Source organism: Pristiophorus japonicus, chromosome 14, assembly GCF_044704955.1.
Source record: "Pristiophorus japonicus isolate sPriJap1 chromosome 14, sPriJap1.hap1, whole genome shotgun sequence".
NCBI lineage: Eukaryota > Metazoa > Chordata > Chondrichthyes > Pristiophoridae > Pristiophorus > Pristiophorus japonicus.
In genome coordinates this window covers 132,355,629-132,370,589 of record NC_091990.1, presented here as the reverse complement: position 1 = coordinate 132,370,589, position 14,961 = coordinate 132,355,629, and the positions used below count along the sequence as shown (strand labels likewise).

At 45.3% G+C, this 14,961-nt stretch overlaps 1 long non-coding RNA gene across 3 annotated transcripts in view; it reads right to left on the bottom strand.

The window, feature by feature from the left end:
• LOC139280115 (uncharacterized) overlaps positions 1-14,959 on the bottom strand; it is a 79,267-nt gene extending 64,308 nt beyond the window's left edge. For all 3 annotated transcript variants that reach the window (XR_011596624.1, XR_011596623.1, XR_011596625.1), the window contains exon 1: positions 14,713-14,959. This is a non-coding gene — a long non-coding RNA (uncharacterized lncRNA). The remainder of the gene's footprint in view (positions 1-14,712) is intronic.
• Positions 14,960-14,961: the final 2 nt, after the last annotated feature.

Sequence of the window (14,961 nt, the reverse complement as noted above, 5' to 3'; positions counted from 1 at the left end):
CCTCGCATTGAGGCACAGAGCCTTCAGGCTTGTCTTTTTAACACCCTTTGCCCCTTTAGGATTTTGCTGTAATGTGGTCAGCGAGGGGAGCAATCACCTACTTCAGACAGGCAGACGGAGTGCTTGATATCCCTGCAGGGAGACGGTCGCGATCGGTCGCGACCTTATCCAGGGGTTCGAGGGTTTCTCCATAAACTGGAGCCAGTTGTCCACAAACTATTGCCAGTTCGCAACAACCTGGAGCCAGTTCAACATGAACTTCTCCAACTGGTCTTCCATGCAAACGGAGATAGCACGGGAGACGTCGGAGGCGATCCGAGAACAGACCGTTGCTGGCTGGACATGGCGCTGCACCCCAAGGTGTCGTGTCGGCTCGAAGTGAGACCCCTAGCGCTCAAGCAAGTACGGAGGACACAGTTCCTTCTGACTCGGAAGTGGAGCCTCAGGCTTCTGCATCCACTCCACCACCACGGCAGGAAGTCTTGCCGTCCCACGCTGCACACCACGTTCGTGTCGGTCTGCGTCGACGAAAACGGGTGGGTGAGGTAAGAACACCGGGTGGGAAAGGACCTGGAGGGAAATGTGGCCGCAGGTAAGGAGGGGAGGGGGGGGTATTTTTCAATTACATTGTTAAATTGTTAATGTTTTGTTCATGGTTGTTTGGGGTTGGGGGGAAGGGTGGGTTGGGTTGGGGAGGGGAGGGGGAGGGTGTTGTTTACTCATTTTTTTAAATTAATTCGTTGTGTTAAAATAAATGTTTTATTGAATTCAACAATTGTTGTGCCTTCTCTCTTAGTTACATTCGTTACATTAAGCATAACATTTTCATATAACATATTTACAGTTGTTCATCATTATTTGTTCAGTCTTTTATTATAGCCTCACTTTACTTAAGCTAAGCATTAATGCAGATGCCAGGCAAGTGCAGGCAAGGCAAAAGTGAAACCCCATGCAAATGCAACTTTTGATTAACCGTAACTGTAAATGCAAATGTGAATATCCACAATGAAAGTTCATGCAGTGTTCATAAATGAGCTGCTGACACAACAGCTTAGCAGCCGTGTAACTGCCACTGGGTACGGGTCTTCGGGAGGGGATGGTAGTACCAGTGTTAGATCGCCAGGCTGATTGCGCTCCCCTAGGTCCTCACCTGCCACCTCTTCCTCCTCGTCGGCTGGCTCTTCTGTCTCCCCTCCTTCTGGAGATGGACCTGCAGCCTGATCTGGCATTACTTGTCCTCTCCTTATAGCTAGGTTATGCAGCATGCAACACACCACAATAAATTCAGCGACCTGGTCAGGGTGGAACTGATTTTCCTTACAATATGGAAGAATTAGGCTTTTTACCAAAATGTGGAGAAAAATGAGAATACAAAGGAAACGACAATCTAAATAAACTCTCCCAGGTAAAGGAAGAAATGAATCACTTGATGCTAGTGAGTGGTAGCACAGGGGAAAAGAGAGTGAAAAAGCCTGTACATAGAAGAGAATGTAACACAGAAAAAGTTCTTCCTGGTTCTGTGGAAAAATAAATAACTGATAGTCTCTAATTCCATTCAATTGAAGATTTACCCTTTAGATTCTCTGTACTCTATCCGTACTCCTGTTGAAACAATATTGCAAAAAATTATGATCAATTTAACGACTCATTTGTTTTGTTGACTTAATAAACAGTTAGTTCAGTGATGAGTGTTGATGACATCACCGGATACCAGCCTGGAAAGTCACCAAGTTCTACATTGTGTCGAAACCAAACTAATAGGTATGGTTGATGCTGCAGGATCATTACATTACTGGTTGTCTCTGCTAATGTTAATCCAGTTGCCTGTTACTGAGCTTCATTCATCATCATCATCATCATCATCATCATAGGCAATCCCTCGGAATCGAGGAAGACTTGCTTCCACTCTAAAAGTGAGTTCTTAGGTGACTGAACAGTCCAATACGGGAATTACAGTCACCGTCACAGGTGGGACAGACAGTCGTTGAAGGAAAGGGTGGGTGGGGAGTCTGGTTTGCCGCACGCTCCTTCCGCCGCCTGCGCTTGCTCAGGGCAAATGTTGTAACCAAAAACTATCCAAACGCAAATGACAAACAAGAAGAATGTTCAGCATTCACTGCTGAAAAATGCTGTTTACCAAGTGAACCAAACAAATAGATATTAGAGTTGACTATAATTCTTGGGAACTATTTAATTTTTAAAAACAGCCCCGATAATAAAAAGAAACTAAGCTAAAAATTTACATAACACAATTTTCCTTTTTTAAAAAATTATATTTCATCTTGCCACAATGAACATACAAACAGAAAGGTTAGAAAATACCATCAGGCCTATCCATCCTCACCCTGTCTATTAATCCCATGCACTCCCTTCCCCAGTTGCTGGTAACGTTAACCCCTGGGGGAGGCAAAGAAAAGAAAATTGGCCAATTTCAAGTAAAGCTCAGGAAATTCTGCCTTGACTCACTAAGACAACCAAGCAAGCTACTGGAAACCATGGTTGCCAATAATGCATGACTCAGCATAGTTAAACTAATCCCCAAATGTCCTAATTTCCTTACGATCATAAGACTAGCAGTGACCCTTGTGAGTGCTGTGGGGCTGGGTGGAACACTGCTGCTCCTCCTGGCTCCACATCAAACCTCCAAAAATATTACTCACTTTTTTTGGTGGTGGTCGCTTGCTAGTTCACATCCGTGCCTGGAATACCTGAGCAGAGCAGGCGTCCAATTTCTCTGAGGCGTCAGGCCCCATCATGAGTGATGGGCGTAACATCTGTTTTAGACAGTTGGCCCGGACGCCAGAAAAGTGGCCTGACCAAATATCAGGTTGCATGTCTTTCTGGTGTCCTAGGGGTACAGGATGTAAAACAGGTGCAACGAGGTCCAGTTTCTACCACCTAACATGCTAATCCATTTCACCACACTGTTTCCCGACATATGCACAGCTTATATTTGACTGGATTTTACCATACTGTTATCTAGAAACATAGAAAATAGGTGCAGGAGTAGGCTATTCGGCCCTTCGAGCCTGCACCACTATTCAATATGATCATGGCTGATCATGCAACTTCAGGACCACATTCCTGCTTTCTCTCCATACCCCTTGATCCCTTTAGCCGTAAGGGCCACATCTAACTCCCTTTTGAGTATATCTAACGAACTGGCCTCAACAATTTTCTGTGGTGGAGAATTCCACAGGTTCACAATTCTCTGAGTGAAGAAATTTCTCCTCATCTCGATCCTAAATGGCTTACCCCTTACTGAGACCCCTGGTTCTGGACTTCCCCAACATCGGGAACATTCTTCCTGCATCTAACCTGTCCAATCCCGTCACAATTTTATATGTTTCAACAGTACATGAAGCAACATAAGCCCTCAGTAAGCTTCCTTTAAAATAAACTGAGTTGATGCTGGCTATTATTTCCATGCCCCTGATACTTAGCTGCCTCTAGACAATCTTAGATGTGGTTGAGATAGCACTCAAAATATCATGCTATTTTTCACTTGACACTGTGGGAAAGATTAATTATGAAAACATGGTATTCCTTTAGACAGTGAGATGCCACCCAAAACTGCAATTGCACATACGTACATTTTTATTTGTATGCCATTCATTCTGCTGGTGAATGGTCATAAAAACTGCCATTAAGACCAAGCCACAAGGTTTATATACATATCAAAGTATTTCTGGATTCCAATGGAAAATTGTGGCATGTGGCTTCCACTACATTACCAACAATATTAATATGGGGAACGATAGTGGTTATATTACTGGGCTAATAATCCAGAGACCTGGACTAATGATCTGGGAACTATGAGTTCAACTATAAGGGAAATTTGAATTCACTTAATTTAATAGAAAAATCTGGAATTTAAAAAATAAGCTAGTATTAGTAATGGTGATCATGAAACTATCAGATTATTGTAAAAATCCATCTGGTTTACTAATGTCCCTTCGGGAAGGAATTCTGCTATCCTTACCTAGTCTGGCCTACATGTGACTCCAGACCCACAGCAATGTGGTTGACTCTTAACTGCCCTCTGAAATGGCCTAGCAAGTCACTCAGTTGTATAAGACGGCTCACCATCACCTCAAGGGCAATTAGAGATGGGCAATAAATGCTGGCCTTGCCAGCGATGCCCACATCCCATCAACAAATAAATTTAAAAAACATTTTTTAAACTCAGCTCAGGCCTTTGCAAAGCCATTGCTTTCACCAGATGCAACTGGTGCATTTGATCTATTGCAGCTATCTATACTTATTATACCTGTCCTCAACCTTTCTCTAACAGCACAGCACTTTGATCCCAAGTTTCCATACGATAAAAAATGGGCGCCTCTCCGAGCTGGGCACCCATTTTTCGCGCCTAAAACGGCGCCTAAAAAAAACCTCGCAATTCTGGAGCGTTCTGCAGCTCCTTGTCTGCCTGGCGCGGCGCCCAGGGGGTGGAGCCTACACTCGCGCCGATTTTGTAAGTGGGAGGGGGCGGGTACTATTTAAATTAGTTTTTTTTCCTGTCGGCAACGTTGCGCGTGCGGGTTGGAGCGTTCGCGCATGCGCAGAGTGAAAAAAACATTGGTACTCGGCCAGTTTTGTAGTTCTTTGTAGCTGTTTAATTTTTGAACATTTTTTTAATAAAAGCACATTAGCACTTGCAGCCTTCTCACTGTCTCCTTCCCCCCTCCCCCGCGGGAACGAAGCGGCTGTTTAATTCCCCCCCTCCCCTCCACAGGAACGAAGCGGCTGTTTACTTCCCCCCCTCCCCTCCACGGGAACGAAGCGGCTGTTTAATTCCCCCCCTCCCCTCCACAGGAACGAAGCGGCTGTTTAATTCCCCCCTCCCCTCCACAGGAACAAAGCGGCTGTTTAATTCCCCCCCTCCCCTCCACGGGAACAAAGCGGCTGTTTAATTCCCCCCCTCCCCTCCACGGGAACAAAGCGGCTGTTTACTTCCCCCCTCCCCTCCACAGGAACAAAGCGGCTGTTTACTTCCCCCCCCCTCCCCTCCACGGGAACAAAGCGGCTGTTTACTTCCCCCCACCTCCCCTCCACGGGAACAAAGCGGCTGTTTACTTCCCCCCCCTCCCCTCCACGGGAACAAAGCGGCTGTTTAATTCCCCCCCTCCCCTCCACAGGAACAAAGCGGCTGTTTACTTCCCCCCCCCTCCCCTCCACGGGAACAAAGCGGCTGTTTACTTCCCCCCCCTCCCCTCCACGGGAACAAAGCGGCTGTTTAATTCCCCCCCTCCCCTCCACAGGAACAAAGCGGCTGTTTAATTCCCCCCCCCTCCCCTCCACAGGAACAAAGCGGCTGTTTAATTCCCCCCCCCTCCCCTCCACAGGAACAAAGCGGCTGTTTAATTCCCCCCCCCCTCCCCTCCACAGGAACAAAGCGGCTGTTTACTTCCCCCCCCTCCCCTCCACAGGAACAAAGCGGCTGTTTAATTCCCCCCCCCTCCCCTCCACAGGAACAAAGCGGCTGTTTACTTCCCCCCCCCCTCCCCTCCACAGGAACAAAGCGGCTGTTTACTTCCCCCCCCTCCCCTCCACAGGAACAAAGCGGCTGTTTAATTCCCCCCCCCTCCCCTCCACAGGAACAAAGCGGCTGTTTACTTCCCCCCCCTCCCCTCCACAGGAACAAAGCGGCTGTTTAATTCCCCCCCTCCCCTCCACAGGAACGAAGCGGCTGTTCCCTTCTCCCCTCCCCCGCGGGAACGAACGCCTGCAGAATTCTCCGTGGCTGAAGCACTTTCACACAGGTAGGAAGATGGTTTATTTAATCTTTTCTTTGCTTATAAATGTTTATTCAGGTTGGATTTATTTGTATAATATTTGTAGAAGTATAAATAAGGATTTATTGAGAATTTAATGAGTTCCCTTCCCCCCCCCCACCTCGTTCTGGGCACCTAATTTGTAACCTGCGCCTGATTTTTTAATGTGTAGAACAGGTTTTTTCAGTTCTACAAAAATCTTCACTTGCTCCATTCTACTTTAGTTTGGAGTACGTTTTCACTGTGGAAACTTTGAAATCAGGCGTCAGTGGCTGGACACGCCCCCTTTTGAAAAAAAAATTCTGTTCCAAAGTAGAACTGTTCTACCTGACGAGAACTGCAGAAAAAAAAATGTGGAGAATTGCAATTTCTAAGATAGTCCGTTCTCCACCAGTTGCTCCTAAAAATCAGGCGCAAATCATGTGGAAACTTGGGCCCTAAATTTTACAGCACTATTTAACATACAACAGGTTTTTTTAATGGCACGGAAAACTGCAACATACATTGCCTTGCTAAATATAAACACTGCTGTTTCAAAAATGGTAGAATCCTGCAGTGTATAGCAAAATCAAAGTAATTATGCCTCAATTTACCTTGAATTAATTTCATAAAAATCACGAGAGATACAAATCTGAACTCATCCAATCAAAATTTTGAAAGCTTATATTTCTCTTATCACATCATCTGACTGTCCCTTGACGGAATCGAAGATTTTTGCCTCCACTACACAACCTAGCAGATCATTCCAAGTGCTGGTCACTCTTTGTAGAAGAATTTCTTCCTGATATCTGTCCTGACTTTCCCCTTTAAATTTTAACCTATTCCCCCTTGTTCTAATATCCTGATATACTTTGAAGTAGTGCTCAGATATACCTTGTCTTTGCTGTTTAATATCTTGTATCGGGTCTCTGAATTGCCTCCAGGGCTTTGTGAAAACATTGAAGGTTTTTTTGGTCTTGTTTTGGCTTGGTGATGTTTCCTTTAAATCCAGTCACCGTACATAAAGGGGCCAACAGTCTGGTTTGAAGGAGGGCAGAAAAGGAGATTTCTGATGGGAATTTGGAGTGGAACCTGGATCCTCTGGGTTTCCACCCCATTTCCACTCTGTCCCAAATGGATGCGAGTCCTCTGCCCAATCGCTATGTTCTAAAACTGCCTTGGAGCATATTTGGGGGTGTTCCCAAGCTACCCCAGAATTGACCCAGTGGAATTCTTGCCAGCTCAGTTCCTATGAGGCCTTTCTAAAGGCCATCCATTCCCAGAGATGTTAGTTTTGAGTCCTTTAAGTCAGACTCAGACCACAGTCTTGACTGCAAAGTCCTTAAATTTAAATACAATATTTCTGTCAATGCAGGTCACATTCTTTGTTGTTGAATACTCAAGTAAGTATTTATTACTATATTAACTATTCTCTGCTCATTCTCGGTTTCATCCCCATTTAGAATACTTCAAGTATGTCACCTTTTCCGTGACTGTACCTTTGCTGTTAAGAAATTTACTATGGTGAGCTTCAGACCCAGTATCCTTTCTATAAAACATTCCATTCCTTCCATATCTGCTGCATTAACCCTCTCCACCCGACGTCAGCCCCAAAGCTGTTGAAACATTTAGTTCAGAAGAATGAGAGGTGATCTTATTGAAATTTATAATAGGGGGCTCAACAAGGTGGATGCAGAGAGGATATTTCCACTCATAGGGGAAACTAAAACTAGGGAACACAGTCTTAGAATAAGGGGTCGCCCATTTCAAACTGAGATGAGAAGAAATTTCTTCTCTCAGAGGGTTGTAAATCTATGGAGTTCTCTGCCCCAAAGAGCTGTGGAGGCTGGGTCATTGAATATATTTAAGGCGGAGATAGACAGATTTTTGAGCGATAAGGGAGCAAAGGGTTATGGGGAGTGGGCAGGGAAGTGGAGCTGAGTCCATGATCAAATCAGCCATGATCTTATTGAATGGCGGAGCAGGCTCGAGGGGCCGATTGGCCTACTCCCTCTCCTATTTCTTATGTTCTTATGTTTACCTTCATCATCTCTAAATATGATTGCCCAACGTTCTCATTTCTGGTCTCCCATTCAACACCTTTCCTTAAACTCCAACCTGTCCAAACCATCCAACAGGTATCCTGCTCACCAATTTTCCATTTCAGGGGGGAGAATCGGCGCAGGATGTTGCATCTGGAAATTGGTCTGCTCAATGTCCATTTTGTGCCCAAAAACAGGCACGACAGGGACCAATACCCCCATTGAAAAAATTATTGTGGCTAAAGGAATGAACTAGAAAAGCAACTTTTATTTTAATGGTACTAATTGTGCAAAAATAGGGGCATTTAATTGTAAAAATATTTCCTGTGATTTTTTTTTTATAATAATAAGTGTATGAATCGGTGTTTTAAAGAATCCTTACTTAAAAATGAACTTGAACAAATGAACTAAAATAAACTCAGCTTTTGATATTACCATATGACAATCCTCCCACAGACATGATTTTTACAGCGCGACAGCTGCAAGAAAAATGCAGGGAACAACACCAACCCTTGTACATGGCCTTCTTTGACCATACAAAGGCTTTTGACACTATCAACCGCGAGGGACTATGGAGTGTCCTCCTCCGTTTCGGCTGCCCCCAAAAGTTCGTCACCATCTTCTGCCTGCTCCATGACGACATGCAAACCGTGATCCTGACCAACGGATCCATCACAGACCCAATCCACATTCGGACCAGGGTCAAGCAGGGCTGCATCATCGCGCCAACCCTCTTCTCGATTTTCCTTGCTGCAATGCTCCACCTCACACTCAACAAACTCCCCGCTGGAGTGGAACTAAACTACAGAACCAGTGGGAACCTGTTCAACCTTCGTCGTCTCCAGGCCAGATTCAAGACCGTCCCATTCTTTGTCGTTGAACTACAGTACACGGACGACACTTGCGTCTGCGCACATTCAGATAGTGAACTCTAAGTCATAGTCAACATCTTCACTGAGGCATACGGAAGCATGGGCCTTACACTAAACATCCGTAAGACAAAGGTCCTCCACCAACCTGACCCTGCCACACAGTCATCAAGATCCATGGCGCGGCCCTGCATAACGTGGACCACTTTCCATACCTCGGGAGCCTATTATCAGAAAGGGCAGACATCGACGATGAGATTCAACACCGTCTCCAGTGCGCCAGCGCAACCTTCGGCCGCCTGAGGAAGAGTGTTCAAAGATCAGGCCCTCAAATCTGGCACCAAGCTCATGGTCTACAGGGCTGTAGTGATACCCGCCCTCCTGTATGGCTCAGAGACATGGACCATATATAGTAGACACCTCAAATCGCTGGAGAAATACCACCAACAATGTCTCCGCAAGATCCTGCAAATCCCCTGGGAGGACAGATGCACCAACGTTAGCGTCCTCGATCAGGCCAACATCCTCAGCATCGAAGCACTGACCACACTCGACCAGCTCCGTTGGGCGGGCCATATTGTTCGAATGCCTGACACAAAACTCCCAAAGCAAGCGCTCTACTCGGAACTCCTACACGGCAAGCGAGCCCAAGGTGGGCAGAGGAAACATTTCAAGGACACCCTCAAAGCCGCCTTGATAAAATGCAACATCCCCACCGACACCTGGGAGTCCCTGGCCAAAGACCGCCCTAAGTGGAGGAAGTGGATCCGGGAGGGTGCTGAGCCCCTCGAGTCTCATCGTCGAGAGCATGCAGAAACCAGGCGCAGGCAGCGGAAGGAGCGTGCGGCAAACCAGTCCCATCCACCCACCCTTTCCTTCAAGGACTATCTGTCCCACCTGTGACAGAGACTGTAATTCCCGTATTGGACTATTTAGTAACCTAAGAACTCACTTTTAGAGTGGAAGCAAGTCTTTTTCGATGTCGAGGGACTACCGATGATGATGATGACAATCCTGTTTAAATAACTGCAGCAGTTTTATTCATATTTTGAAACATGAGATACATAAAAAGGAAAGTTGCATTTTAAAATTCCCATCCTCGAGTTCGACTCCCTTCATGGCCTCACCTCTTATCTCTGTAAACTCCTCTAACCATCTGAGAACGCTATGTTCCTCTAATTCTGGCCTCTTGTGCCTCCCCTACCACCTTCGCCTTTGGTGGTTGTGCCTTCGACTGCCGAGACCCTAAGCCCTGGCATTCCATGGGAACAGGAGTAGGCCATTCAACGAGATTATGGCTGATCTGCAATCTAACTCCATTTGCCCCATATCCTTTAATACCTTTGGTTAACAAAAATTGATCAATCTCAGATTTAAAATTAACAAATGATCTAGCATCAATTGCCGTTTGCGGAAGAGCGTTCCAAACTTCTACCATCCTGTTTCCTAACTTCACTCCTGAAAGGTCTGACTCTAATTTGTGGACTATGCCCCCTAGTTCGAGAATCCCCAACCAACAGAAATAGATTCTATCTACCCTATCTCATAACTCTCAGCAAAGATATATTCCAGTGAAAAAGAAATACTCTAAAAGAAGGATGAACCATCCGTGTCTAACTAAGGAAGTAAAGGATGGTATCAAATTGAAAACAAAGCCATACAATGTTACGAAGAATAGTGGAAGGCCAGAGGATTGGGAAATTTTTAGAAACCAGCAAAGGACGACTAAAAAAATAAGAGAGAGAAGATAGTTTATGAGTAAAGTAGCAAGAAATATAAAAACAGACAGTAAGAGCTTCTGCAGGTATATAAAAAAAGAGAGTAGCTAAAGTAAACATTGGTCCCTTAGAGGATGAGACTGGGGAAATGGCAGAGACTTTGAACAAATATTTTGTATCGGTCTTCATGGTAGTAGACACTAAAAGTATCCCAATAATTGATAATCAAGGAGCTATTGGGAGGGGAGACTTAAAACAATCACTAGAGAAAAAGTATTAGGCAAATGAATGGGACTAAAGATGGACAAGTGCCCTGGACCTGATGGCCTGCATCCTAGGGTCTTAAAAGAAGTGGCTGCAGAGATAGTGGATGCATTGGTTGTAATCTACCAAAATTCCCTGGATTCTGGAGAGGTCCCAGCGGATTGGAAAACCACCCCTATTTAAGAAAGGAGGGAGACAGAAAGCAGGAAATTATAGACCAGTTAGCCTAACATCTGTCATTGGGAAAATGCTGAAGTCTATGACAAATTTGATAAAGTTCTTTGAGGATGTAACGAGCAGGGTAGATAAAGGGGAACCAGTGGATGTGTATTTGGATTTCCAGAAGGCACTCAATAAGGTGCCACATAAAAGGTTACTGCACAAGAGCTCGCGGGGTTAGGGGTAATATATTAGCATGGATTTATAGAGCTCGGGTTTATAGAGTTCAGACTGTGATACATGCTCACTAACTCGGGTTTATAGAGTTCAGACTGTGATACATGCTCACTAACTCGGGTTTATAGAGTTCAGACTGTGATACGTGCTCACTAACTCGGGTTTATAGAGTTCAGACTGTGATACGTGCTCACTAACTCGGGTTTATAGAGTTCAGACTGTGATACGTGCTCACTAACTCGGGTTTATAGAGTTCAGACTGTGATACGTGCTCACTAACTCGGGTTTATAGAGTTCAGACTGTGATACGTGCTCACTAACTCGGGTTTATAGAGTTCAGACTGTGATACGTGCTCACTAACTCGGGTTTATAGAGTTCAGACTGTGATACATGCTCACTAACTCGGGTTTATAGAGTTCAGACTGTGATACATGCTCACTAACTCGGGTTTATAGAGTTCAGCATGCCGTACAACTTGATGTATTGAGTAGAATTTAGCCCATTTTTAAAGTGGAGGTTCCATTGTCTTGAAGTAAACTCTTGACGGAGGTGCGGCAAATGAGGGTGCGGGATCCAGAAGTGAGAAGGAGGAACTGAAGGGTATCCTTATTAGGCGGAAAATTGTGTTTGGGAAATTGATGGGATTGAAGGCCGATAAATCCCCGGGGCCTGCTAGTCTGCATCCCAGAGTACTTAAGGAAGTGGACCTAAAAATAATGGATGCATTGGTGATCATTTTCCAACAGTCTATCGACTCTGGATCAGTTTCTATGGACTGGAGGGTAGCTAATGTAACACCACTTTTTAAAAAGGGAGGGAGAGAGAAAGCAGGCAATTATAGACCAGTTAGCCTGACATCAGTAGTGGGGAAAATGTTGGAATCAATTATTAAGGATGAAATAGCAATGCATTTGGAAAGCAGTGACAGGATCGGTCCAAGTCAGCATGGATTTGTGAAGGGGAAATCATGCCTGACAAATCTTCTGGAATTTTTTGAGGATGTAACTAGTAGAGTGGACAAGGGAGAACCAGTGGATGTGGTGTATTTGGATTTTCAAAAGGCTTTTGACAAGGTCCCACACAAGAGATTGGTGTGCAAAATCAAAGCACATGGTATTGGGGGTAATATACTGATGTAGATAGAGAACTGGTTGGCAGACAGGAAGCAGAGTCGGGATAAATGGGTCCTTTTGAGAATGGCAGGCAGTGACTAGTGGAGTGCCGCAGGGCTCAGTGCTAGGACCCCAGCTCTTTACAATATACATCAATGATTTGGATGAAGGAATTGAGTGTAATATCTCCAAATTTGCAGATGATACTAAACTGGGTGGCAGTGTGAGTTGTGAGGGGGATGCTAGGAGGCTGCAGGGTGACTTGGACAGGTTAGGTGAGTGGGCAAATGCATGGCAGATGCAGTATAATGTGGATAAATGTGAGGTTATCCACTTTGGGGGCAAAAACGCAAAGATAGAATATTATCTGAATGGCGGCAGATTAGGAAAAGGGGAGGTGCAATGAGACCTGGGTGTCATGGTTCATCAGTCATTGAAAGTTGGCATACAGGTACAGCAGGCAGTGAAAAAGGCAAATGGTATGTTGGCCTTCATAGCTCGGGGATTTGAGTATAGGAGCAGGGAGGTCTTACTGCAGTTGTACAGGGCCTTGGTGAGGCCTCACCTGGAATAGTGCGTTCAGTTTTGGTCTCCTAATCTGAGGAAGAACGTTCTTGCTATTGAGGGAGTGCAGCGAAGGTTCACCAGACTGATTCCCGGGATGGCAGGACTGACATATGAGGAGAGACTGGATCAACTGGGCCTTTATACATTGGAGTTTAGAAGGAAGAGAGGAGATCTCATAGAAACATATAAGATTCTGACGGGATGGGACAGGTTAGATGCGGTAGAATGTTCCTGATGTTGGGGAAGTCCAGAACCAGGGGACACAGTCTTAGGATAAGGGGTAGGCCATTTAGGACTGAGATGAGGAGAACCTTCTTCACTCAGGGAGTTGTTAACTTGTGGAATTCCCTGCCGCAGACAGTTGTTGATGTCAGTTGATTGGATATATTCAAGGGGGAGTTAGATATGGCCCTTAAGGCTAAGGGGATCAAGGGGTATGGAGAGAAAGCAGGAAAGGGGTACTGAGGGAATGATCAGCCATGATCTTATTTAATGGTGGTGCAGGCTCGAAGGGCCGAATGGCCAACTCCTGCACCCATTTTCTATGTAAGAGCCGAGGACCCAGGGGCAGCACGGGCCAGCCCACACTGTGATATGTGTGTGCAATAGGTCCATGCAGCAGAGCTGGTCTCCAGTCGTCTTGGTTTACCCTTGCCACTGGATAAAGGCCTAGCTCTGTCAAGCCTGTGTGCTGGCTGATGTGCAACGGCCACCCCACGTTAAAAAAATCCATGCACAGGCATCTTCCACCCTTGGAGTTCAGGATTGGAATATCGGGTCCTTCATTGAAACATCTATGAACTCATCCCTTTTGGTGTGGAAGAAAGTCATCCTCTTTCGAGGGACCGCCTATGATGATGATGATTAGCATGGATAGAGGATTGGCTAATTAATAGAAAACAGAAAATCAGGATATATGGGTCATTTTCAGGTTGACAAACTAACTAATGGGTTGCCACAGGGATCGGTGCTGGGGCCTCAACTATTTACAATCTATGTTCATGACTTGGATGAAGGGACTGAGTGTAATGTAGCCAAATTTGCTGATGATAGTTGGGAAAGCAAGTTGTGAGGAGGTTGCAAAGAATCTGCAAAAGGGTATAGCTAGGCTAAGTAAGTGGACAAAAATTTGACAGAAGTAGTATAATGTGGGAAAATTTGAGGTTATCCACTTTGGTAGGAAAAATAAAAAAGCAAATTATTTAAATGGGGAGAGATTATAAAATGCTGGGGTACAGAGGGAGTCCTTGTACTTGATACACAAAAAGTTAGCATTCAGGTACAGCAAGTAATTAGGAAGGCAAATGAAATGTTGGCCTTTATTGCAAGGGGGATAGAGTATAAAAGTAGGGAAGTCCTACTGCAATTGTACAGGTCGTTGGTAAGACCACTTCTGGAGTACTGCATACAGTTTTGATCTCTTTATTTAAGGAAGGAAGGATATACTTGCATTGGAGGCAGTTCAGAGGTTCACGAGGTTGATTCCTGAGATGAAGGGGTTGTCTTATGAAGGTTGGGCCTATACTCATTGGAGTTTAGAACAATGAGAGGTGATCTTATTGAAACGTATAAGATTCTGAGAGGGCTTGACAGGGTAGATGCAGAGAGGTTGTTTCCCCTCGGGAGAAATCTAGAACTATGAGTTCTTAGGTGACTGAACAAATCAATACAGGAATTACAGTCTCTGTCACAGGTGGGACAGTCGTTGAAGGAAAGGGTGGGACTGGTTTGCCGCACGTTCCTTCAGCTGCCTGCGCTTGGTTTCTGCATGCTCTCTGCGATGAGACTCGAGGTGCTCAGCTGCTCGTATAGCTGCAACATAACTTCTAACCCCTTGTATTCTACACCTCGAGGTATAAAGGCCAGCAATCCAGTCGTCGTCTTGATTATTTTCTGTACCTGTCCACGACATTTTAATGATCTATGTCATTTTAATGGACCCTTCCCGAAATCCCTCTCTCCTCCTTTGAAGACCCCCCTTAAAACCTACCTCTTTGACCAATCTTTGGGTCACCCCTTCCTCAATAACTCCTCGTTTGGACTCAAACGGTGTCAATTTTGATTTTTGTCCAACGATACTTCTGTGAAGCGCCCTTGGGACGAATTAATTCTTGTTAATGATATGAATGGGCTTTCACGGTTCAGAGACACTGGGCCGCGCCGTGAACGCGCAGGTGCTGACGTCAGTGCGCGGGGCTCGGAGACACTGGTCCGCGACATTAGTGCGCAGCAAGGGCTC